Here is a 24,746-nt window from a genome sequence, read left to right on the forward strand (position 1 = left end):
CGCCCCACCCCCACAGCCCCCGCCTACCCTCCAACCCCCTGCATTCTCGAAGGGTACCTCTGGAAGCTTCCCTCTGGGCTCCGTGTATCCACGGCCCTGATAACACCCTCCTGTGCTACACCCGCACCCCGCAGCCCCATCCGCACCCCTTCACTCAGGCGGTCTGTGGACCAAAGGGCCTGCTCCATCCTTGCCGCCCACCAGGCGGGGGCTGTGAAGGATGCAGAAACCAGCAAAGAGAGAGTCCCGCCCTCCTGGAGGTGACCCTGCAGCGGCAGAGAGAACATGCCCAGAAGTGCCTGTGAGGTGGGCAGGGGAGACGTGACGAAGGGGAAGGAAGAGCACACGTGTGTGCCCCCCATGTGTGTTAGAGTGTGCACCTACTGTGCATCAGTGTGTTGGTGTATGCACCTACTGTGCATTTGTATGTCAGTGTGTGCATCTACTGCGTGTCGGTGTGTGTGCCTACTGTGTGCATGCGTTCCTACGGTGTCAGTGTGTACACCTGTGCACCAACATGCATGCACCTACTGTGTGTTAGTATGTGTATCTACCGCTTGTCAGTGTTTGCACTTACTGTGCATCAGTGGCTGGCTGCCCATCTTAGAGCCTTGATCCCACCAAATCCCTGCAATTATTACTGCTACTCCAGTTTGGAGACGGGGAGATGGAGGGGCCCAGGGAGAATAAGTGAGTTGTCGAGCACACACGGAGGAGATGGGGCAGGAGCCGGTCTGTCTGATACCCAAGTGCATGTCCACTTCCTTCCTCCTCCTTTGCCCCCTCCTATAGATACGGTTCCCTAAGATACTCGGCCCACGTCTCCAGAATCCTGACTCCCCACTCTCAGGTCTGAGCCAACAGATTCAGAGGGGACCTGACCGCGTCCCCGAGAGCCCAGAGCCTCTGTGCCCACAGCCCAAAGAACACCCCAGCCTCACCAACCACCTCCTTTCTTGAGCACCCTATCTGGAGTGGGTTGAGTGGTAGCCCCGAAAAAGATGCATCCACATCCTAATCCCCAGAATCTGTGAATGTGACCCTATTTGGAAAGCAAGTCTTTGCAGATGTAAATAGGTCCTGGATTATCCAGGTGGGCCCTAAATCCAACAACGTGTCCCTACAAGAAACAGAAGAGGAGGAGACGCAGATTCAGAGGGAGAAGGCCACAGGAAGACAGGGGCAGGGAGTGGAGCGAAGCAGCCGCCAGCCGAGGGTTCCGCAGCCCCCAGAACCTGGAAGAGGCGGGAAGGCCTGGAGCCTCCAGAGGCAGCACGGCGCTGCTGACACCTTGATTTTGGACTTCCAGCCCCCAGAACTGTGAGAGAATGGATTTCTGTCGTTTTAAGCCCTCCAGTCTGTGGTAATGTGTTACGGCAGCCCCAGCAGACTGAGACACCTTCCCCTCCACGGCTGTAACGCGGGATTTGGGCTCAGACAGATGCGAGCTCCAATCTCTGCTCTTGGACTCACCGCCTCTGTGATCCTGGGAGCCACTCGACTTCTCCAGGCCTCCGAGCAATGGAGACAAGACGGCCTGGCTGTCATTGTGACGACTGGAAGAGATGATGGTCGAGAACGGTTAGCACATGGCATGAGCGGGTGAGGCCAGCACAGGAGAGTAAGGCAAGAAGGCACAGGACCAACTGTAACAGGCCCGGCCGCCAGGAGGCAGCAGTGAGCCCAGCATCGAGAGGAACACCAGCCAGGAGTCATGGGTACGAGCGTCCTACGGCAGCTCTAACAAGCGACCACAAACTCAGTGACTTCGGCACCACAAACGGATCGTCTTGCAGCTCTGGAGGTCTGGGTCTCACCTGGGTCTCACCAAAGTCAAGGTGCAGGTGGGGCTGGTTCCTCCTGGAGGCTCCAGGGGAGAGGTTGTTTCCCGGCCTTTTCCAGCCTCCTGGTCCGTGGCCCCTTCCGCCATCCTCACAGCCAGCAGTGGAGCACCTTCAGCTCTCTCTGGCTCTCTGACCTCTGTTTTCCTCCTCACATCTTCTCTGACTCTGACCTCCCACTCCCTCTCAGGAGGACCCTTGTGATACCCTTGGACCTACTGAGATAACCCAGGACCATCCCTTCTTTTCAAGATCCTTAGCTGATCACATCTGCAGAGTCCTTTTTGCCACGTAAGGCGACATAGTCACAGTTTCTGGGGATTAGGACGTGAGCATCTTCGGGGGCCCTTATTCTGCCCACCACACATGGGCTCCTCCACCACTGTGCCCCTAACTGATGCATGGTCCTGGGCAAACCACTTCGCCTCTCTGCTTCGGTGGTGAAGACCAGGGCCACGTAAGCGCAGACGAGCGGCACCTCCTCCAGCCTTGGGCGTAGTGAGCAGGTGATGCCCGAGTGGGGTCCAGGAGGATGACGGGAGGTGAGCCCAAGCAAGGGGCGGGGTTAGTGTTCCAGACAGAGGGAACAGCACCAGCGAAGCCCAGAGACGTGACATGGCCTCCGTGCTTCTCATTCCAGCAGAAATGAGGATGCCCACGGTCTCCCGGGGGTTGGAAGCTTTCAGATCTGTATCAGTCCTAACCACTGGCTCAGGAAGCAGGAGTTCCCACAGAGAACATTAGGTGGCTGGAGGTGATTCGACACAGAAAGGGGCAGAGGTAATGCATGGTCGAGGGGAAAGTCCAGGGAGCCATGAGCGCCCTCCAGAACCCCCACGAGGGGAGCTCGGCACTTCCCAAGAGCCGGCCCCAAGCTGCCCCCACAGAGCAGCCCCTCTGACGGTCTTTTGAAGTGTCAACACAGCCCAGATACGGCCATCAGCTCTGAAGCCAACCTCAACCTGACGTGCTGGCCAAGCTCCGTGCGAATCATTTCTAAAAGGACTTCAGAGTTGCCCAGAGTCCCCCATTGGGCTACAAGGTATGGTAAAATGATGGGAGATAGGAGGCCTCATTAGAAGGCGGATCCAAAGGCATCCATACCCTTGAGGACTCAAGTCAGGACCCACCCGTGCACACAGGCCTGCGTGGCATTTGCCTGCCTCCTTGGAGCACCTTTCCTTGGCAGAACGTTCTTTAGAGAGATGACACCCTCAGGTATGGCTTGCTCTGGCAGGGTGCCACTCTGTTCTGCACAGCACCCCTCGTATTCTTCACAGTGGAGGCCACACGAGCTGCTCTCCACCAGCAAACAGGCCTTGCTAAGTGTTTAACAAAATCTCAAACCAATTTCTAAACTCTGAGGGCATTTATCTGAACTCTGTATTTCTGTTTATTTGATGGGTTTTCTTTAATTTTATTTTCTTTTTTTCATTGTGGTAAAACAACAACATAAAATTTACCATCTCAACCATTTTTAAGTGTACAGTTCAGCGGTATTAAGTACATTCACATTGTTGCACAGCCATCACCACCATCCATCTCAGAACCCTCTTCATCTTGTAAAACTGAAACTCTGTCCCTATTAACAACTCCATGTTCTACCCTGACCCAGCTCCTACTAACCACCACTCTACTTTCTGTCTCTATGATTTTGACTACTCTAGGGACACTGTTAGACCTGGTGACAGCACGGGTGTCCCTGGAGAGGTGGCTTCTCACTCTGGGCCTCCTGCCACCTCTGGGAGGGGTTGGCTGGTAGGTCCCTGGGGGTCTCTCTGGTTCTGCCATGTGAGACCTGGTTCCTGAAAAGCATTTGCACCCTTCTCCTTCTTTGTATGTCCCCAGGTCGGTCCCATAATGAATACAGGTGACACCAAAGGCGGGGAGAAGTACGGAGGCAGCAGCCCCTGGAGTCAGGTGGGGTTACGAGGAGTTATTTGTCATATAACAGCAGCCCTGGGGGCTGTGGGGGCATGGAAAAGGGTCCCGTGGTCTGCCCCTGCTGGAGGGGTCCCTGGACACAGGGTGACACGAGCTGAGGCTGAAGGCTGAGGAGGAGCCGCCCAGCAGGGAGCCCACTGGAGCTCGGGGGGGGGAGCTCCCAGGGCGGGCTGCTCTGGACAGCACCCCCAAACCCAGGACTCAGAGAACTCAGCGAGGGGGGCCCACCGTGGCAGGAAGGATGCTGCTCCAAGCCTGGGCACGCAGCCTGGCCATGTCACCAACACACTCTGCCCTCTTAGGGAGCCGCTTGACCTGCTCATCTCTAGCGAGCCCAGGGAGAGCGGGATGATGCTCCATGGTCCTGGAGGCCCCTTGAGGGTCTCACATTCCTGACATGCAAACTCTTCTTTGCCTCCGTGAAAATCATGACCCCCGCCAATGCGTCACAGATACACTGAGCATTCAGTCCCACGGAGGAGGGAAGCTCACACAGCGCCTCCAGGCAAGCGCTGGCTCCGTGCTGGGTGATGGAGCCTCCTCTCCTCCCTAGATGCTGCTGAGCCACCCTGTGCATGTCTTGCTTCTCCCACCAGCCCCAGGCTGGGTCCTGGCCCCCACAGGGCCTTCCATCAACAGGCACGAGTCAGGGGAATGACGGACGGATGGCCCTGCATTTCAGAGGACAAACTTAAATAAAACAAATCCTTCTACGGGAAATAAAACCTCAAACACATTTTTAATGAATGGGCATTAATGTCTCCCCTGGCAATGGGCAACGTGAATCTCTTAGCAAAGTTTCAGCGATAATTCAGGCGCATTTTCCTACCCTGTGCGGCAACGATCCTCTGCGGATTCCCCCGGAATAATCGGCCCATTCCAGTTGTTAGGACGTGGTCTTTAAAACTGAGTTATTCCAGAACATCTCGGAAAATAGGGGCCGTTCATCTCACCAATTATGAAACACCTCAGACACCGTTTGCTCTCGAAAAGAAAGATGGATCGTCCAAGATAATGGCAAGACGGCCGCCCATGCTCCCTGAGACCCTTCTCTCGAGTTTTTCATCATTTTGCAAGTAACATTTGGGCAGGATTTAAGTACTCTGTGGTGGGGAAACGGTGCAGCCAGGCGCCCCTGTCAGGGAGGGGAGTGATTGAAGGGGCTCCGCGAGGCTCTGCGGGAGGAGAGCACCCAGATTTACGGGCTGCGTGAGCGGGGTTTGAGACCCCGCTGGGCCCCTCGCTCATCCCCTCTCAATCCCCCAGCACCTCCGCTGTGCCGGTCTGCTGTGGGGGCTACAGACGGGAGGTAGGAAGCCCTCTCCGGAGTTCGCCCAGGAGAGGCCAACACTGAAAAGGTGTAAGCAGTGCTCGGTGGGCACCCAGAGGCCTGGCCTGGACTCTGCCTGGAGGGAGGGCGAGGCCGATGCCGGGAAGCCGTCCTTGCAGATCCGACTTGAGCTGAGGCTGCAGGAGGCACAGGAGCCGTGCGAGCACACAAAGGGGCAGCTGTCCAGACAGAAGAGACTTTTCCCAAGCTTGGGGCCTGAGGGGGGGGCATCTTCCAGCACCTGCGTGCACCTGGCCCTGGCAGGGACACGGGGCAGGCGAGGCCTTGTGAGGCCGGTGACGGGGTCAGGCACAGAGGGGCTGGTCCGCCTTGGTAGGGAGCACAGCACAGGCTCTATCCCGAGGACAGTGGGGTCCTGGGGTGATTTCAAACCGGAAGTGGCACAGCCAGGTTCTCCGTGGCCGCTGCGAGGAGGCTGGCTGGAGGCCAGGAGACCACAGTGCAGGCTGCGGGCCCTGGGCACGGACCAGACAGAGTCAGTGGGGATGAGGGAGGAATCGAGTCCTGCGTGCTCCTGTTGTTCACGTCACGGGCCTTGTGGCTGCAAAGCTCAGAGCTGGAAGGGGCCCTGTGGTGGGTTGAATATTGTCCCCCAAAATCCATGTCTATCTGGAACCTCAGAAGGTGACTTTATTTGGGAATAGGGTTTTCAGCTGTAATCAAGATGAGATCATCCTGGATGAGGGTGGCCCTAAATCCAATGACCGGTGTCCTTATAAGAGACAGAAGAGGGGACATGCACACAGGGTGGAGGCCACGTGAAAACGGAGGCAGCGACTGCAGTGACCCGGCCTCAAGCTGAGGTAACAACCCGTGGAGCTGGAAGGGGCTGGAAGGACCCTCGGCTGGAGCCTCCAGCGGGAGCGCAGCCCTGGAGACACATGGATTTTGGACTTCTGGCCTCCAGAATGGGGAGAGTATAAAGTTCTGTTGTTTTAAGCCATCTGGTTTGTGGTCATTTGTTATGGCAGCCGCAAAAAACTAATACCCTGGGGGCCGGCCCAGTGGCGCAAGCGGTTAAGTGCGCGCGTTCCGCTGTGGTGGCCCGGGGTTCGCCGGTTCGGATCCCAGGCACGCACTGATGCACCACTTGTCAAACCATGCTGTGGCGGCGTCCCATATAAAGTAGAGAAAGATGGGCATGGATGTTAGCCCAGGGCCCGTCTTCCTCAGCAAAAAGAGAAGGATTGGCAGATGTTAGCTCAGGGCAGATCTTCCTCACAAAAAAAAAAAACTAATACCCTGAAGACATGTAGTTCCAGCTCCTTCCGCATTCAGGATGCCGTCCCAGCCTTCCCCTGACAGGTTGTCGTCTGCCTCCATGTTAGGGGTCCCGCCAGCTGTTTAGGGGTCTGGCTAACACGTGGATGCCTGAGATTCGAGAAAGTTCTCTTCAGAGCTCCCGAATTGACCTCTGGGTGTCTCCCTGTGGACCTGGCTCGGCTCCCACACCCACCAGCTCCCTCTCCCCACAGCTGCCTTGCAGACCCTGGCTCGGCCTGCCTGATCCTGGGATGCCCCCCTCAGCACTGAGCACCCCCAGCCCCTATTGGCGCTGGTGACAGAGTGCCTGACCCTCACTCACCTGGGATCCCCTTTGAAGAGGCTCCGGTCCCCTGTGGGAACTTTCTCAGAAAGGTTTGGTGATTGGTTGAGAGCCAGCAAAGCCCCTCTGCGTCCCCCCATCAGCCCCCTAAGACAGCAGGGCCGCCACTGTCACCCCACCCCACACCAGCAGGCACCCTAGCCAGTCCTGTCCCCTTGGCAAGATGGGACAGAGGGAGCAGGTCGGGAGCCAGGGGTTGGGAAGGGGGTCCTCACGCCGACTCTGCAGCATCTCACTGTGTGGCTCTGGGACTGTCCCCTGCTTCTGTGTGACTCAGTTTCCCCAGTGAGCCAGGTGATGGAACAGGCTGTAAGGTTCTAGCCTCCTGTGTCTTAAGTTACAAATGAGTTCCCTAGATATTCATTGATTTCATGTATTTATCACCAAAATGTCATTGAAGTTCTGAGGGCAGGGACAGTGGTCTGCTCGTCTTTATGTGTAGTCAGTCTGCTCCACGCGCACACGTCATCGTGCTCCACGTGCACGCGTCATCATGCTCCACGTGCACATGTCATCATGGTCCACGTGCATGTGACATTGTGGTCTACCTGCACATGTCATTGCACTGTACGTGTACATCTTTGTACGTACCTGTCATTGACAGACGACAATGGAATAAATATGTGGGCAAATCAAGCCAGAATGAGAGTGACTGGGGAGCAGCTATGTCCCCAGCACCTTCACAGGGGGACACGGGACCTCCCTCAGTAAGGGTTTGCTGGTGACTGCCTCCAGCCCTCCTTTCCCACCCATTGGACACCGGAGTTCCCTAGCCGGTCCCCCTCTCCATCGCCGGACACAGCCATCCTCCCAGGGCCCCGTGCAATGACCCCACATTCCTGAGGGATCTAGCAGCCCACCGCATCTCCACAGGGCCTTCCCAGGGCACCCTCCCTCAGCATGTCCTCAGCTGAACTCATGGTCCTCCCCCCCCCCGAAGCTCCTCATCTCAGTGACAGCCGCCGCCACCCACCCATTCCACAAGCCAGAGGTCACCCTGGCCCCTCTATCCCTCATCCCCGAATGCCCTTTGTCACCTTCCCCATCTGTTGTCTTCTCTGGGTCCCTGCTTCCAGGACTTCCCATGTTTCTCAGGGAAGCTCACTGGTATTAGGGGCAGCCCCGCCCACTAATAGTCAGGTGACCCGTCCCCTTTCCACATGCCCCCTGGAGGACCCGTCCTGCCTCAGCAGAGGCCACTGAAGCCTGGTCCTGCTTCCCTTCCTCCTCTCCTGGGCAGCAGCCCCTACTCTGGCCAGCCTGGAACCCTCGGGGCAGTTCTTCCGAAGGCATGCAAATCCCATCATGGGACTGCCCTCCTCGAACCCCTCCAAAGCCTCCTGGGGCTCTCAGGGGAAGATGAAACCTTTAACCTGGCAGCCAGCTCTGCATGGTCAAGCCCCTCCAGCCTTACCTGCCTCATGCTCCCCTTTTCTGTCTGTGGTGGACCATTCCAACCACCATTCAGTTCCTAATCCCACCCCATTGTCTCCAGCCTCAGGGCCTTTGCACACACTATGCTTTTGGCCTGGAATATTCTTCTCTCAATGATGGGCCTCCTCAGCCTCCCTGATGATGTCCCACCCCCCTTCTCACAGCCCTGGCCCAGGGTGGATGGTACATTTGCATGTGTGACTCCTTGATTAAATTCGCCTCCCCCATCAGGGAAGTGTGGGAGCCCACATGAGGGCCAGAACCCAACCTGTTCAGGTCACCATGGCTGGGCAGGGCCACCCACTTTGGGCGAGGCTGCCCTTGGGTTCTGTCATCCCCATGAGACAAAATATGCAGGAAAGCAGGAGGTAGGGACTAAAAGGGCCCCATGCCCTCTGTTCCCTGTGGGATGCAGCTGACCAAGGGGGCATCAGAGCATCCAACTGTATCCAGACACCTCCTGAAGGTAGAGCTCAAACCGCCAGCGCTGGGTTCCTCTCTCGGTGCCAGGGGCAGCCGCATGGTTTCTGGAGCTTCGCGAGCTCTGCCACGCTGTGCTCCAGCAAGAGAACAGGAGCCCTCCCTGCGGGGAGAAGGGACCTCGGAGAGAAGCAGCCGCAGCCACCCCCGTGGTGAAGCCAAGAATAAATTATTTGGGACTCAAGGGGACACTTCCTCCCTCACTGATCTGAGATCATCTAAGTATCAAAAGGAGTTCACAGCAGGAACGGAGGGCACAGGTCGTAACGGGAAGGCTTCCCATCTGCTCAGACTTTTTCACGGCACCTGTTCCCATAGGAAGGAGCCATCCACGGCCAGTGCCAGGGTTCAGGCCACAGGGAGGTTTATTGTTTGTTTGTTTGTTTGTATGTTTGTTTTTGAATCTCCTCTATAGCAGGTGCATCTGGAGAACTGGTGAGTAAGCAAGTGGGAGAATCTAGTCCACATGACACATTGTACAGACAAGGACACCCAGGTGCGGGTGACAGCATGAAGTGGACGTGGCCGCACAGGGTCAGTTGACTCACCGGAACCAGAGTGAGCTGGCGGAGCCCGGCATGGCTGCCTGAGGTGGCATGATTCCAGCCAGGCCCGGAGGACAGGGGATGAGACCCCGGCAGGTGTGGGTACCGCAGGACGGCAGCCAGCAGGGTGGAGGAGGGGGCAGCACCTGGTTGGGCGGCGGCGGCTACTTCCATCCTCAGCCCCCGGCTGCCTGGGCTGCTCCTGCCAAGGCTGAAATCACGTGTGTGCAAGAACTAATGCACGCCCTCTAATTGTAATCAATTAATTTGAAAGCTCTGCAGTGATGGAAAACTGGTGTTCTTTTCCTCAAAGAGCCCAGCCAACATGTTCCCAACACCACCACCCCCCGTCGTTGAATCTTTCTTGCACCCCGATATCTGGTGGGGGTCTCAGGAAGAGGGTCTGAGCACAGAGGGAGTGTTTCCTTCACCCCCTCCCTCCTGCTTTACTGTAAATCTGTGCAACATCTCCATGTTCCTGACATTTCTAATGCAAACGGGAGAAGCTTCAAGGTTGTTCTATCAGATCATTGCCACCTGACAGGACACTGAGCATCCATCAGACCTGGTCACGTCTAGTTAGCGGCGTTGCTGCATGCACACCGTCTGGGCTGGGAGCAGTCTAGAGGACATTGATTGCCCTGACCGCACCCCCATTGCTGTCTCTATTACCCAGAGCGAGGCATTGGGAGGAAAGTGAAGGATTCGGTCACTGGCATGGACTCCCCCCAACCCCGCATTCAGCTGAGCACAAGGACTAACTCCCCTCCTCAATGCTGCGTCCCACTGCGGCCTCCTTGGCCCTCCACGTTGTCAGTGGAGCCACCCCGATTCAGGCCTCTCTGCAAACACTGTAGGAAGCTGGTGGCCCACATCCACTCCTGCTCCCCCCATCCTCCAGCAAGCCTGATGGTGTTACCACTGGCTCCAGCAGCCCCATCAGCCACCCTCTACCTAAAACTCTGTGACAGAGACCTGAGTCTTAGATGCCCAGAAGGATGAACACAGTGTCATGTAACTAGGAGAGCCTGCCTGCCCACTGGACAGTCACATCCCCAGGAGCAGGGACCCCTCGCGGACTGGGCCTGTGACCCTCAGTTCCGCCTCCCGCCATCCAGCACAGCAACCTCTCAGATCTTGCTCTGAGCACAGGTAGGCTCCAGGGTCCTGAAAGCATCCTGCAAATAGTGTCTACATCGTGCTGTCTGGGCTACTACGGAAGGTGATTGCATTTGGGGTGGAGTGGTCCTAGAACCTACTTAGCTTTGCCCAAGTGTATTTAGGGCAGTCATTGGAAACCAAGCTGCAGCCAACACACGATGCAGCAGCCAATGACCAGTGAGGCTCACGTCTCACAGAATGTGATCAATGACAAGCCCCAGAGGCTGCAGCCTGGGGCAGTGGGGTTGTGAGACGCAGGAAACACCTCCCACAGCGCGCGAGGCAGGACACCAGGCTTTACCTGCCAAACAACACGAGCAGGTTCAATCCTTCCTCAGCTGCTGTGGAAGCAGAGAGGCACACACGTGCTCCGGATGGGCCAGCCCAAGAAGCAGGAGACTGTACACTCTGCAGAGCAGGTGCCGGAGGGGTGCAAGCCCTTCAGCTTCAGCATGGCACAGGTTCCAATAAAATCTAGGAGCAGCCAAAGATTCAGGGGTGAAAGTGTGAACTTGGGACCCTGTGGAGGATTCAGGGAATTTTCACCATCAGCATCAAGGCTCTGGTCAACCCTCGGAATGTGGCTGGTCCACGGTGATGTCAGGGGGCGTGGGAAAGCAGACAGCCCAGGGGAGAACCAGCTGGGATTCAGAGTCAGGATGGGGAAAGGGAACCGGGACCAAGATGCAGAACCGTTCCTGGAGCCTCATCAATTCTTTAACGCGGAGGGATAGCAGCAGCGCTTGGAACGTCGTTGAGGCTGTCATAAATATAATTACATCAAGTTGCTGCTAAAAACTGTATTTACTTCATTCAGGTGTGTGTGAGTCACTGCGGGGAATCCTCGTTGCCGTCTTTATAAAGGCCGCGTCAAAGGAACCCTACTCACTGTTATGAGTACTCACATGAAGAGCCACTACAGTTCTGTTCCCCAGCGTGGGAAGGTCAGGGTTTTGGGACTTGCTGAATAGACATAAATAAGATCAATTCCTTCAGCCGTGCCGTGCTTTACCTTGGATTGTCTATAAATTCCTTACATTGAATACATTTTCAATATTCAGCCTCACTAGTAATCAACGAAATGTAAATTTAAATAACAATTAAAGCAGTTTTTAAATGGCAAGGGAAAGACAGTGGATTCCCCTCCTCCTTTGACAAAAGCATAGAAGAGAAAAAGAAAGAGAAAGATATCTGCAGGCCTGAACCTCAATGTGTGCGGAAGGATAACAGCTGCAATACAAGTCAAACCGAAGCATGGACAGGGGCCCAGAAAGATCGCCTGAGGCGACAGATGTCGGGAGGAAAAGACAAAACCACGGTGAAAACTCTACCCGGGTTTCAGACAAGAAGAATGAGACGTGTGACAGAAGCACCTGTGGGCCAAGTGTGCAGGTACCAGAGTAGGGAAGGCAGGACGGAACCAGGGATTCTAATCAGAAGCCATATGTGCAGGATGCAGTTTCTTAAAGAGTTGGACAGAGGAGAGAGGCTGTGCTGTGAATTAAGTGATGGCTTGTGCGGCGAGGGAGAAGTAAAACCAATAACACAACCACAAACACAAGCTGTGTCATCAGGAGACTCTGTTGGCTTGTAACACGCGCCAAATACCTTACTGTGCTTTGGAAAAATTCTAAGTTTAATAGAGGAATCAGTTCTATGAATAAGAGCTCAAAGCAGAGATAAAAACAAAGAGATGGAACCAAAAGTGACAGAGTTCAGGAAAAAAGTACGAGGAAAACATAAAACCATACCTGAAATGTAAACCCAGCTGAACACAATGCTAATATTGACGAGAACACAGTAACAGAAATGAATGACAGGATTGAGAAAGGCAAGCAGCATGAAATGGAAATCCACAAAGGACTGAGGAGGATGAAGGGAAAACAGGATATGGGAGACGAAGGGCATCCAACATACACAGAATTGGTGTCTTGGAAGAAGAAGACAAAGTTAATGTAACACAAAAAAAATGTTAATATCATTCAAGAACAATTTTCACAAGTAAGAAGGACTCGTGTCTACAAACTGAGAGGTACATATCTCAGGGAAAAAATTGGCAAGTGATACTAGTAAAGTTGCTGGATTTTAAAGATAAAGAAAGAATTCTTTCGGCAGCCAAGTAAAAATAAATCAAATCACATAAAAAGGAAAACCATTAATCTGGCCTCAGATGTTACCATGACAACACTCAAGGCTGGAATCCAGAAGATTAATGCCCACAAAGTCCTCAAAAAGGAAATTGTAACCCAAGAGTCTCACAGCCAGCCAATCTGTCTTTCAAACACAAAGCTAAAAGACAAATATGTTTTGAGAATTCAAAATATAGAGGAAAATCTTTAAAATGAGCTCATCCTGAAGAAACTACCAGAAGACAACTTTGGCCAAACCAGAGACAAATGGAGAAAGTGTGGCAAAAAACCAGTGGTGAGCGTACGTTTACCTATCAAAGGAAGACTAAAACAAATACGATGTAACAGTTACCAGAGAAAACGTACATGTTACATTTGAGAACAGTTTAGAAATATTTTAACTATCAAAGACTGGAAGAGGAAGGACATGGGTGTTCAAGAGGTGGTGGTGTAAGGACACAGATTTCCTCCTCTATCATAACCAGAGACAAAATACATTTACATCCGATAACTCAATTACTGGATGTGTAAGTACATATAAAGTATAAGGGGGAACGCTGAGATTCTGAAAGGAAACCAGTCAAAGTGAGGAGCAGAGGCAGTTGAGACGTACTTGTTCTGTAATTTTTTGCCATGTGCAGTCAATAAAGGATTGAATAGAACATATGAAGGCAGAGCTATAAGATGGCCACTGCAACAAACTTTAGTCCTTCCAAAAAATGAAAATAGACAAAACAGAGTACAAGACACAGAGAACCTACAGTGAAAGATGTTCCTACAACACAATCAAAAGTGGAAAAGGTAAAATAGAACAAGCCTCAAACATATCTGCACTTCACTATAGGGGTAAACCAGATCAGGAAGGAAAACCCAGCTACCCACGGGCTGCGTCCCGAGATTACTCCAGAACACAGAGACTCAGAGAGGTTAAAGTTGGAAGCCTACAGACAAACACGGAAAAAAAGCAGGGACAACAATCAACATCAGATAGGGTTTATTTGGGGGCAAAAGGCACTACACAAAACAAAAAAGGCACTTTATCACGAGAAAGGGTGCAGTCCGCAAAGAAGTCTGGCAGTTATGGATCCGAATGCACCGTAATGGAGAATCAACACACACAGAGCAGAAGCTCAGAGCAGACCAGAGCAGCAGCAGGGGTACATTAGGGTAGGAAGTGTTCATGCATATCTCTCAGTCCATGCCAGATCAAGGTGGAAAAATAAGCAAGAACACAGAAGCTTAAGAATATAATTGATATGGTCCACAGGCTTCAATGATGGTCTAGTGGTTAAGATTTGGCGCTCTCACTGCCATTGCCTGGCTTCATTTCCCAGTCAGGGTACCGCACCCCCAGTCTGTTGGTTGTCATCCTGTGGCGGCTGTGTGTTGCTGTGATGCTGAAAGCTATGCCCCCAGGATCTCAAATACCACCAGGGTCACCCACGGTGGACAGGTTTCAGCAGAGCTTCCAGACTAAGACGGACTAGGAAGAAGGACCTAGCCACCCACTTTCAAAACAATTGGCCATGAATAGCAGTGGAGCATTGTCTGATAGAGCGCCAGAAGGTGAGAGGATGGCGGAAAAGACCGAGCAGGGTTCTGCTCTGCTGTCCACTAGGAGTCGGAAGTGACTCGACAGCACAAACAAGAATAGGCTTCAAGGGAGCAGGAGAATGTAGGGAAGCACATGGAATAACTGGTGAGCGCCAACTGCCTCGGCCATGTGAAGTGAAGCACAAAACCCAGAATCCACAAAAGAAAACAAATTTGATTACATAAAAGATTATTTTCATCTTTATGTCAAGAAGTATACATAAATTAAATCAAAAGACAAATTACAATCTAGAGAAAGGGTTTGAAATTTATGTCATAGACAAAGTGTTATTTTTTTTAAAAAAAAATAAAAAAGAGTTTTCCAGATGAATAAGAACACCAATAGTACAACCGAAAAATTATCCAAGGATATGAACTCAGTTTACGGAAAAGGAAATACAGATGGTAGTAAGCATATAAAAAACATTCAACCTTACACGCACACGCACACACACTTCTGGAATTAAAATTACAATGAGATACAATTCCAGTTGGATACCGTCGTTTTCAGTCAGATGCTATCATATTTTGACAGAATGTTGACAAGCACTGTGCTTAGCAGACAGAGCCATGGGCACTTGTAAGAAATGCTGGTATGTGTGAGTCAGGGTTTGGCCTGGAAAATGGAAAAAACTCCAGGTGCTTCAATCAAGAGGGGATTTAATGCAGACAATTACAAGCTTACAAAACTGTCGGGAAGAGTAAAGGTCAGAGAAGCTTCTGGAGTGTTCAGGAATCCGAGGAGAGAAGAGCTGCAGGGAACCACCACTGCAGAGCTCAGCTGTGTGTGCACGGGATTTACAGGAAGCCGTATGTGAAAGCCACTGGCAAAATTCACCTCTGCCTTCTCAAAGTCCACATCTCATACCATCACCAGACATCAACTTCTCCTCCTGTCGGGCTTCTGAATTTCATCCCAGTGGCTCTCACTGGCAGAGCTCCTGCTGGCAAAGGATTTGGGGGAGTGTAGTTTCCCAGCTCTGCCCCCTGCAATGCAGAGGGGCACACGGAAGCAGGAAGGGATAGTGGGGGGACAATATCAATAGATAATCCAGAAAAATGGCTAAGTGGGACAATCTCTCTGGATAAAAACATCCACCACGTTTACCCTTTGACCCAGTAATTACACCAGCAGGCATTCACCCTACAGGTATTTAGCATATGTGCAAAATAACACACCAATAACCAAGATCCTATTTATAGCACTTTTTGTGATGTCAAAAGATTGAAATACCATAAAAGCCCATTAAGCTAGGACTGGTCAAATCTGTGGTGATGCGTTTCCATAATGGAATAGTAGGCGTCCATCAAGAACAATGAGGCAGGTCTACATGCTGGTTTCGGTTCCATCTCCAAGACACACTGTCAAGTGAATGAAGCAAAATGGTGTGTGCAATGCGCTACCATTTGTGTGGAAAGTACACAGTTGTGTAAAATATTAAAATAACAATGTAGAAATAGGCTTGTTTATGCATGCATTTACTTTCCGAGATTTACAAATAAGTGTAGTCACCTCTGGGGAGGAGAACTGGGGACAGGGCTGGTCGGGGGGACGCCCTACTCTGTATGCATTCATTGCTTCCTCATGTATTGACTAATCACAAATAATACATTGTATCAGTCAAGGTTCAATCAGAGAAGTAGAACCAATGGGTACAGAGGTGTAGACTGAGATGGAGATGGGTATGGCATTAGAGATGGAGGTAGTGATGGCGATGGAGAAGGAGGAGACAGAAGAGAAGGACGAGGAGAAAGAGAAGATGGAGATGATGATGGAGAAGATGGAGATGGTGATGGAGATGGAGATGGAGAAGATGGAGATGGAGATGGTGATGGCGATGGAGATGGAGAAGATGGAGATGGTGATGGAGATGATGGAGATGGAGATGGTGATGGAGATGGTGATGGAGATGATGGAGATGGAGAGGGAGATGACGATGGAGAAGATGGAGATGACGATGAAGATGATGGAGATGACAATGGAGAAGATGGAGATGGTGATGGAGATGACGATGGAGATGATGGAGATGGAGATGGTGATGGCAATAGAGATGGAGATGGATTTGTTACAGGGATTTGACCTCACGCAATTGTGGAACCTGGTTAAGCAGTCTCCCAAGAAAGCTTCAAGTCCACAGGGCAGACAGCATAAAGGGAAGACGGCTATAAGGCAGGGGAGCAAGGACAAGCTGGAGTCCACAGCATGAGCTGGAGCCCACGAGGATGGATTGAACCCAGATCCTTCTGGCTGCCCCTGACCTTGGTGGTGTGAGTGTCCTCAGACGCCAGGCCCTTCGTCATGGACTTGAACACACACACCCGGAGGAGGACCTGGGGAGAACAAGGAGCAGTCTTAGGCCTGCCCCACAGCCCTGAGATGGGCCGGCAGGTAAGTGACAATGTGCATGAGCCACCAACAGCTGCTGCTTCACATCTCCCTCCGCGGCTCACATACAACCCCTCCTGTGGCAGCTCTGACCAGAAACCACAGGGAAGGGAATTCTGGGAAGTGTAGTTCACCTGGCCAAGTTGACACGTCACAAAACCATCACACTTTTAAGAAGAATAATGTGGTCACATTTTATATCCACTTTAAAAACCCTGAGAATTGAGTCTTAATCCTGGCAAGAGTTCAATAAAATCGATGCAGTCATGTGTTGTTGGTGACAGCATAAACTAGTACAGACTTACGAGCAGCAATTTAGATACACAAGTCCAGAAGCCTGGAGCCTGACACCACTTCCAAGAAATTGGACAAAAAATAACCATAGTCCAAAATGGGGTGGGGGTGAAGGGACGCTCCATCGCGCCACTGTAACGTCACCTCTAACACAAACAATTAAAACTAAATATCCAAAAAAAATTTACCGGATGTGTATAGTCTTACTGTTCACAACTATTACGCAGTTTAATTTTGCAAGCTCCAGCAACATGAAAAATGCTTGCAAGGTTAAGTGAAATAAAGCAGGATACCAAAATGCCTGTATGCTTTGTATCTATGTTGTTAGACAAATTACGTGTACAAGAGGCCAGCTTACAACACCCCATGGAGATGGCCCTCTACGGCCAAGGGGCCCTGACAGCTTCCCAAATACCAGACATTTACTGGGAAGTAGGTGCCTGTGGCTGCCATTTATCAACCCCTTCTCTATGTGAAATGCTTCACACGTGTCGTCAATAATGCTTCAGCAGCCCAGCAAGCCAGGTGCTAGCGTTCCTTCTTCAGCCTTGAGAAACAGGAGGTTCTGGCAGTTTAAGCCACGTAGCCAGAGTTTCGCAACTCTTATGTGGCAGACCCAGGCCTCGAGGCCGACGCCCTGCCCTCCTGCTACACCAGGCCACAGTTTCTCAGTCCTCCTGGATATGTAAAACAGGGTAAGCAGGTGCCTGCTGACTGCTTTTTTCAGATGAATTTTTCATCCTGTTCAAGGTAGAGGTGTGGCGGGGGTTTCTATTCCCTGTGTCCATCCGTGTTACATGGAAGTGATTTCCAAATTGATTTAGGAGTCTTACTCTGGGGTGCTGGGTCCCAGGAGGGTGGATATGCTTCCAGCTTGGCTTCTAAGTGATTCTGATGTATTTTAGAATGGAACCGACTACAGGAGAGAAGCTTTGCAGCAGAGCCTGCGGAAGGATGGCACTCCAGGAGGAGGAGGATTAACCCAATAGCCTGGAAAGAGTTCGGCACGTTTTTACGTTCCCTCGCGGAAACGACGCCCAGAAGATCATAAGAGGGGGGCGATGAACACGGTGCCCTCCACTCTCTTGCAGCGACGGCCTCCCCTTTCGTTCTCTTCCTCCCACAAAGAAGAGCATGGTGCTGGTCTGATTGTCAAACTCAGTGGCATGGATGGGGCTGAAGAATAGCAGATCTTCTTCAAGAACAGCTGCACGGTCTCCCTCCTGATGTCCGTGATCCTTTGCGATGTGACTTTGCAGCTCGTCTCATCGGGAAGGGCAGTCTACTTCACCCTGTGATCTGGGCTGGACTGACAACATGTGTGGACCCGTAGGATGCAGTGGAAGGGATGTGACAGTGCGCCAGGCCCAGCCTGGGCCCCAAGAGGTCACTTGTCCTCATGGCCAGGCACACAGCTGGGGCTCGCCTGCTGGACAAAGAGAGACACGCAGCCAGTCACCCACCGTTCCAGCTGACAGCGTGCCAACCCTCAAGAGCAGAGCCACCTCGCTGACCTAAGGCTGACCACAAGTACATGAGGTCAGAGCCAAGGCCGGAAGACCCTCCCAGCTGAGTCCAGCCCAAATGGCTGACCCTCCAAATCATGAGCTAAACGTTGGGGTGTTGTTTTAAGCCTCTAAGTTATGGGGTGGTTTGAGACCAGCAAAAACCAACTGATTCGTGTGGACTTACTAACGGGTGGGGTCTCTGTCTCCTGAAGAGCACTCACCCGTTCTCGCTCTGCCTCTTCCTGCCCTGCTCTCTGCCAGGCGGAGGTGAGCAGCGGAGCCCACGCTGCCCTGAGGGACAGGCTGGCCATATCCTCCTCGCTCTCCTCTTCCCCTTCCTCCCGCACAGGGTGGAGTGCCTGAGGGCCAGCCTCAGCAAGCTGTAGCCATATCCACACTCAACACACCCACAGGCAGGCCACTGCCCCGCGTTCACCCACCACCCGGAGACCAGATGGTGGGTGATAAGATGGCAAGATTCACGTGGTGGCTGAGGGGAGACAGGGCCTCTGTCTAAGCCTCAAGCTTCAGCTTCATGCTCCACACAGCCAGTCCAGGACGGCCTGGCCTGGGGCATCAGCAGTGAACACATTTGTTGCGTTTCCCATTTGGCTGGTAGTGCCGAGTCATCTCAGAGCTGAGGGCCGATCCCAGCACAGGAGGGGGGCAATCCTGGTTCCTGGCCACAGTTCCCTCAAACACCATCAAAATCCTCACTTGATCCCTTAGAAAAAATTCAACCCTATTCACACGTGGCTGGGAGACTCTCTTAAGGGAATAATCAGAGAAGTGCAGTGAGACTAATATTCAAGGATGTTCCCCGCAGCCTATCACCGTGGAAAAACAAAACAGGGGCAGGTTGTTGAATAAACGACAGCGCCTGCGAGGATGGAAGATCACTGGGGCAGCAGCACTCGCCTTCCAGACTTTCTCATCAGGTTGCTTGGTCTCAGCCACACGAGCCACTCGGGGCCCCCCGTGAAAAGGGGTGCAGGGCCAGGGAGCCCGTGGACTCAGTTCCTCACTCGTCAAGTCACAAATAGTCCCTGAGTGCCTTTGTGCGCCAGATGCCGCTGCGGGGCTGAGAGGACCAGCTTCCCAGAACGAGCTGCGGCGAGGCGACCGTGGGCTGTGCGCCAGGAGAGAACCGGGCTAGGGCGGCTCAGAGGAGACGGTCTGCTCTCTCATCCTTCACTCCTGCACACTCCCCGCGCCCATCAACACACCACCCTGCCCTTCCCTCACCGCCTGGCACCCCTGCCTCCGGTAAGCCATCCCTGGCCACCCCCTCTCTCCAGTCCTGTCATCCCTCCCCCCTGTCCTTGGAGTGTGGTGTCCATGCCGGCCACTGTAGCTGCCTCCTTGGCCTCGGCAGACCTGCCCCAGCTTCCCACTTCTCCACCAGGACAGAGCCTAAGCCCTCACTCCTCTGCTCTCTCCTCGTCTCTGTCCCCTTCTGCCCACAAACATGCTCACATGGCCCTTGCCCTGCCAGCCAGCCTTCCCAATCACCTTCCGGGTTGGTTCATTTTATGTGTCATCTTGGCCAGGCTAAGGGCCCAGATATTTGGTCAAACACCAGTTAGATGTGGCTGTGAAGGTATTTCATACATGCGATTAACAATTGCAATCAACGGACTTTGAGTAAAGCAGATTACTCTCTATAATGTGGGTGGGCCTCATCCAATCAGTTGAAGGCTTTAAGAGAAAAAGACTGAGATCCCCTAAGGAAGAGAGACTTCTGCCTGAGAAAGTCTTCAGAGCCAAGACACTGCAACTCAGCTCCTCCCTGGGTCTCCAGCATGCCAGGCCCCCTGCAGATTGCAGACTTGCAGGCTCCCATAATCACGAGAGCCAGTGACTTAAAATCAATCTCTCTCTCCTCCCCCCGTATATGCGTGGGAGTATACATCTGTGTATATACATATATATATAACCTCCTATTGGTTCTGGTTCTCTGGAGAACCTGACTGATGCACCAGCCTCACCACCCCCCATTCGGCTCCTTCCCCAGGACTCACTCCAGTCACCGCAGGCCTCCGTGTTGCCGTGTCCACAGGCAGCTCTCTGGGCTCATCTTGCAGGATCTGGTACAGACTTGACCCTGCTGAGCACTTGGTCCTCCCGTGGAGCAGTCCTCCGTCACGGTCATCCTGCTGCCTCTCTGGCAGGGGCTTCTCCGCCTGTTTGAACTTGGCCAACGGTTTCCTTCAACCTCCCCTGGGTGCTGTGGTCCCCAGGGCCCCATCCTCAAGCCTGCAACTTTGTCCTGTGTGTGTGTGTCCTCGGGAGAGACTCATGACGAGCCTACACTCATAACCCTGATGACTGGCGGGGGCTCACTCACTCGAGTCTCGTGACAACTGTATGAAGTGAGAACAGTAATCATCCCTATTTGACACATCAGGAAACTGAGCACGGGGTGACGTAACCTGCCCGGGCCCACACACCTGATCAGCAGCACCGCCTGGGTCCAAAGCCAGGCCCCTGGCCTCAGAGTCCTCCGTCCCCATCACTCACCACAACCGCCTTGGCACCAGGCTCCCAGGCCCCTCCCCAGGCCTGAGCTTCCCCCCGAGTGCCATCTCCTGGTTTCCGCGGTCCACCACACATCCCGCCCAGCTCACACTCAGGCCCCTAAAACTTCACCACCTCCCGGGACCCCCCCCAATCCAGCACCACCTTCTGCCCAGTCTCCCAGGCCAGGACTGTCATCCTCGGCAGCCCCCTTCCTTACCCGGCACACCCTCGGTCACCATGTGTGACCCCCATCTGCCCAAGGGGCTGCTCGGCATCCCCGTCCCCAGTCCTGGGCCGGCACCTGCAGCGCCCCTGGGCCTGGGGCTGGGACGGAGAAATAAGGCCGCTGGTCCGACGGCGGCTGCTGCTGCTGCTGCTGGAGGGGTTTTTAATCATCAAATAATTTTTATTCTTCAAACACAAGGAAGTTATGTATAAAACAGTTTTGCTTTAGTTTGAAATTCTTATTTTCAAAGCTTACCTTGAAAAAGTTTTCATTATCAGACTGAATGCGGGATTTGTTGAAAAAAATTGATAGTATCTCGCTTCCGGGCTTTCTCTTTTAAACCAATCAATAAATCGTTTCTGATGGCTTTAACGTAGATTAACCAACTAAGCAAGTCAAGTCGGGGTTTAGTCAGCTTCTTGGAAAGAAGAGATTTTCCACATGGAAGTTTAGGAAAGTAATAGAGCTCTGCCAGCCATGGTGGTCTCGGCTCTTCACAGACACCTGGATGAGGTCCAGGGTGGCCTGTCCCTGCTTGTCTGAGACCCCCTTGCACATCACCCACGTGAGGCCAGAGTCGGAGGGTCAGCCACCACCACCATCAGGGACGCCACTTTCCCCAGAGTTTATTACAGATCTCTGCCCTGCGCTCCAGGGTTTGGGGAAGAGGAGGGAGGGCGAGGCAGGAGGGAAGGAGAGCAGGAGAGAGATGGAAAGAGGGAAACCCAGGGAACGTGTCAGAGCAGGAGGACGGGAGCCGCCGGCGAGCTCCTGCTGTGCCCAGTCCTGGCCGGCTGGGGCAGGTGCCATCGCAAAGGAGGTGCTGCCACCACGAGCTGGCTGGTCCCAACGCTCCAGCACCCACAGTGCTCGCTGGTGGACGCTAACACCTTGTCACACACACACCACACAGCACACACACCTCACACACACACACTACCCACCACACACACCATACACACCACACACACACCATACAAACACACACACACCACACACACACCATACAAACACACACCACACACACACACCACACGTACCACACACATACACCACACACTACCCATCACACATACCATACACCACACACACACACCATACAAACACACATACACCACACACACAGACACACACACCATACAAACACACACCACACACACAAACCACACGTACCACATACATACACCACACACTACACATCACACATACCATACACACCACACACACACCATACAAACACATGTCACACACACACAACACATACACACACCATACACATCACACACACCTCACACACACACACGCTACACACCACACACCATACAAACACACATCACACACATACCACACACACACACACACACACACACACACACTACACACACACCACACATATCACACACACCACAGACCAGACACTCACCACACATCACACACATTACACACACCAGATATTTACATAAACACCACACACACATCCCAGACACATCACACACCACATACACACATAAGCAGACACCACACACACACAACACACACACAAACATCACACACACACTCACAGACACAAACCATACACACACCACACACAGACAAACTCTGCTTGAGCACCCCCAACAACATCAGCACAACCTCTCTTTGTAACAACTGGGGATTTAACTCGCTGAGGCGCCCCTGTGAGCCATGAGCTCCTTCCTGAAGCTGGGCTGTGGCACTGGCTTGGTGAGGTCTCGGACGGTGGCTGCCTCCTGAGGTGGCCCGGCACTGCCACGCCAGATGTGCCTCCGACAGAGGGCAGGTGGAAATGTCCTCATGGAAGTTCTTTGCTCCAACCACATGAGAAGATCTAGTAAAATCCTGCAAAAGACAGCCCACGGCCACTCCACCCCATCACCACTAGCAACCACACCAAGACAGGATCTCACCTGAAAGCTGTGAACCGCACAAAGTGGAGGCCAAAGAAAGACACGGAAGGTTCTAGAGTGAGAGTCGCCATGTGACTGGGGCTCCTAGCCCCAGAAAGTCCATTGGGGAGTTGGTGAAGTGCCGAGCTCTCTCACTAACACTCTCAGCTCAGAGGGGAGCAAACGACATGGGCCTGCCAGTGGTTTTCCTTTGTCAGACTACAGAGCGGTGGAAACCGCTGCTGGGAGACACGCGGACCCACTGAACCTGACACGTGGCCAAGTCTGTCTGAGGCCAGCAAAGGCTCCAGTGCCGTACACGGAGTGAGGGAAGCCATCGAGAGCCCTGGGCACCCCTCACCCTGGTGCCAGACGTTAAATAAAGTCTCAGAAGAGCGCCCTCCCACCCTCCCCCCAGCGAATGCCCTCAGGCTGCAAAAGAGCAGAGAAGACACCAAGTGTCCCAGCCTCACGCCCTAGCTCAGGCAGCAGATAACCTGGTCCCTGCTGTGTCGGGAAGAGGTCAGGAAATCACCCGCCTCACAGCAGAACTGCCCAAGCACTAACGAGCAAAAATAGCAAAGCACCCAGGCAAACACACTCCAGAACAGAAAAGAAGTAACCGCCCCAGAACACGGAGCCGACCTGGAGAAACTAACAAGTCAGGGAAGAGAAGGAACGTCCTCGAGTGGCCTCATGCTATAGAACGGGTGTGATGAGACCATGAGTCAGAGAAAAGGAGTTAGAATGAAATTAAAACGGAGAGGACAGTGGTAAGAAAAGAGATTGAAGACCAACACCATGTCACTGCAGAACTAACGATACTACAAACGCCAAGGAACAGAACAGAAGACAGAAGACAGAAGAGAGGAGAAGGGAGTAGAGGGGAGGGGAAGAAAGAGAAATGTTTTCAAATGGCTGAGGAGGGGCCACTGATGTTATTGGAAGAACTCATGGAATTCCAGAAGAACTAACCATCAGACCTACCTCAGGGAGGAACAAACCTGGCTTGAACATCCCAGCTGAGGGCTCACAGATTGTCTCCACACAGAATCACCTGGAAGCACTTTGTTTGTTGTAGTAAAGTACACTTAACATAAAATGTATCACCTTAGCCATTTTTCAGCATACAGTTCGATGGCAGTAAGAACATTCACACTCTTGTGCAACCGTCACCACCATGCATCTCGATAACTCTTCTCATCATCCCAAACTGAAACTCTGTCCCCCCAAAAAATAACTCCCCATTCCTCCCCTTCCCCCAGGCCCTGGCACCCACATTTGACTTTCTGTCTCTATGAATTTGACTACTCTGGGGACCTCACATGAGTGGAATCCTACAGTATTTGTCTGTTTGTGGCTGGCTTATTTCCCTTCGTATAATGTCCTCAAGGTTCATCCACGTTGTAGCATGTGACAGAATTTCCTTCCTTTTAAGGCTGAATCATATTCCATTGTATGTATAGACCACATTTTGTATATCCACTCATCCATCGATGGACACTTGGGTTGTTCCCACTCTTGACTGCTGTAAATAATGCTGCCACGAACATGGGTGCACAATGTCGCTTTGAGACCCTGCTTTCAATTCTTCTGGGTATATACCCTGAAGTGGGATTGCTGGATCATATAGATCAAATAGATCTACAGATCAATAGAATTAATCATGGATCAAAGATTAAGAATGGATCAAATAGAATTAAAAATTCTATTTTTAATACTTTGAAGAACTACCAAACTGTTTTCTATAGTGGCTCACCTGGAAACATTTACCCTAGTTCCCAGGTGACCTGGATGTGCACTGGAGTTTGGAGGTCGGTGCAC

This window comes from Ceratotherium simum, chromosome 25 (assembly GCF_057802395.1).
Source record: "Ceratotherium simum simum isolate JZ-2026a chromosome 25, ASM5780239v1, whole genome shotgun sequence".
In the NCBI taxonomy this organism is placed as follows: Eukaryota; Metazoa; Chordata; class Mammalia; order Perissodactyla; family Rhinocerotidae; genus Ceratotherium; species Ceratotherium simum.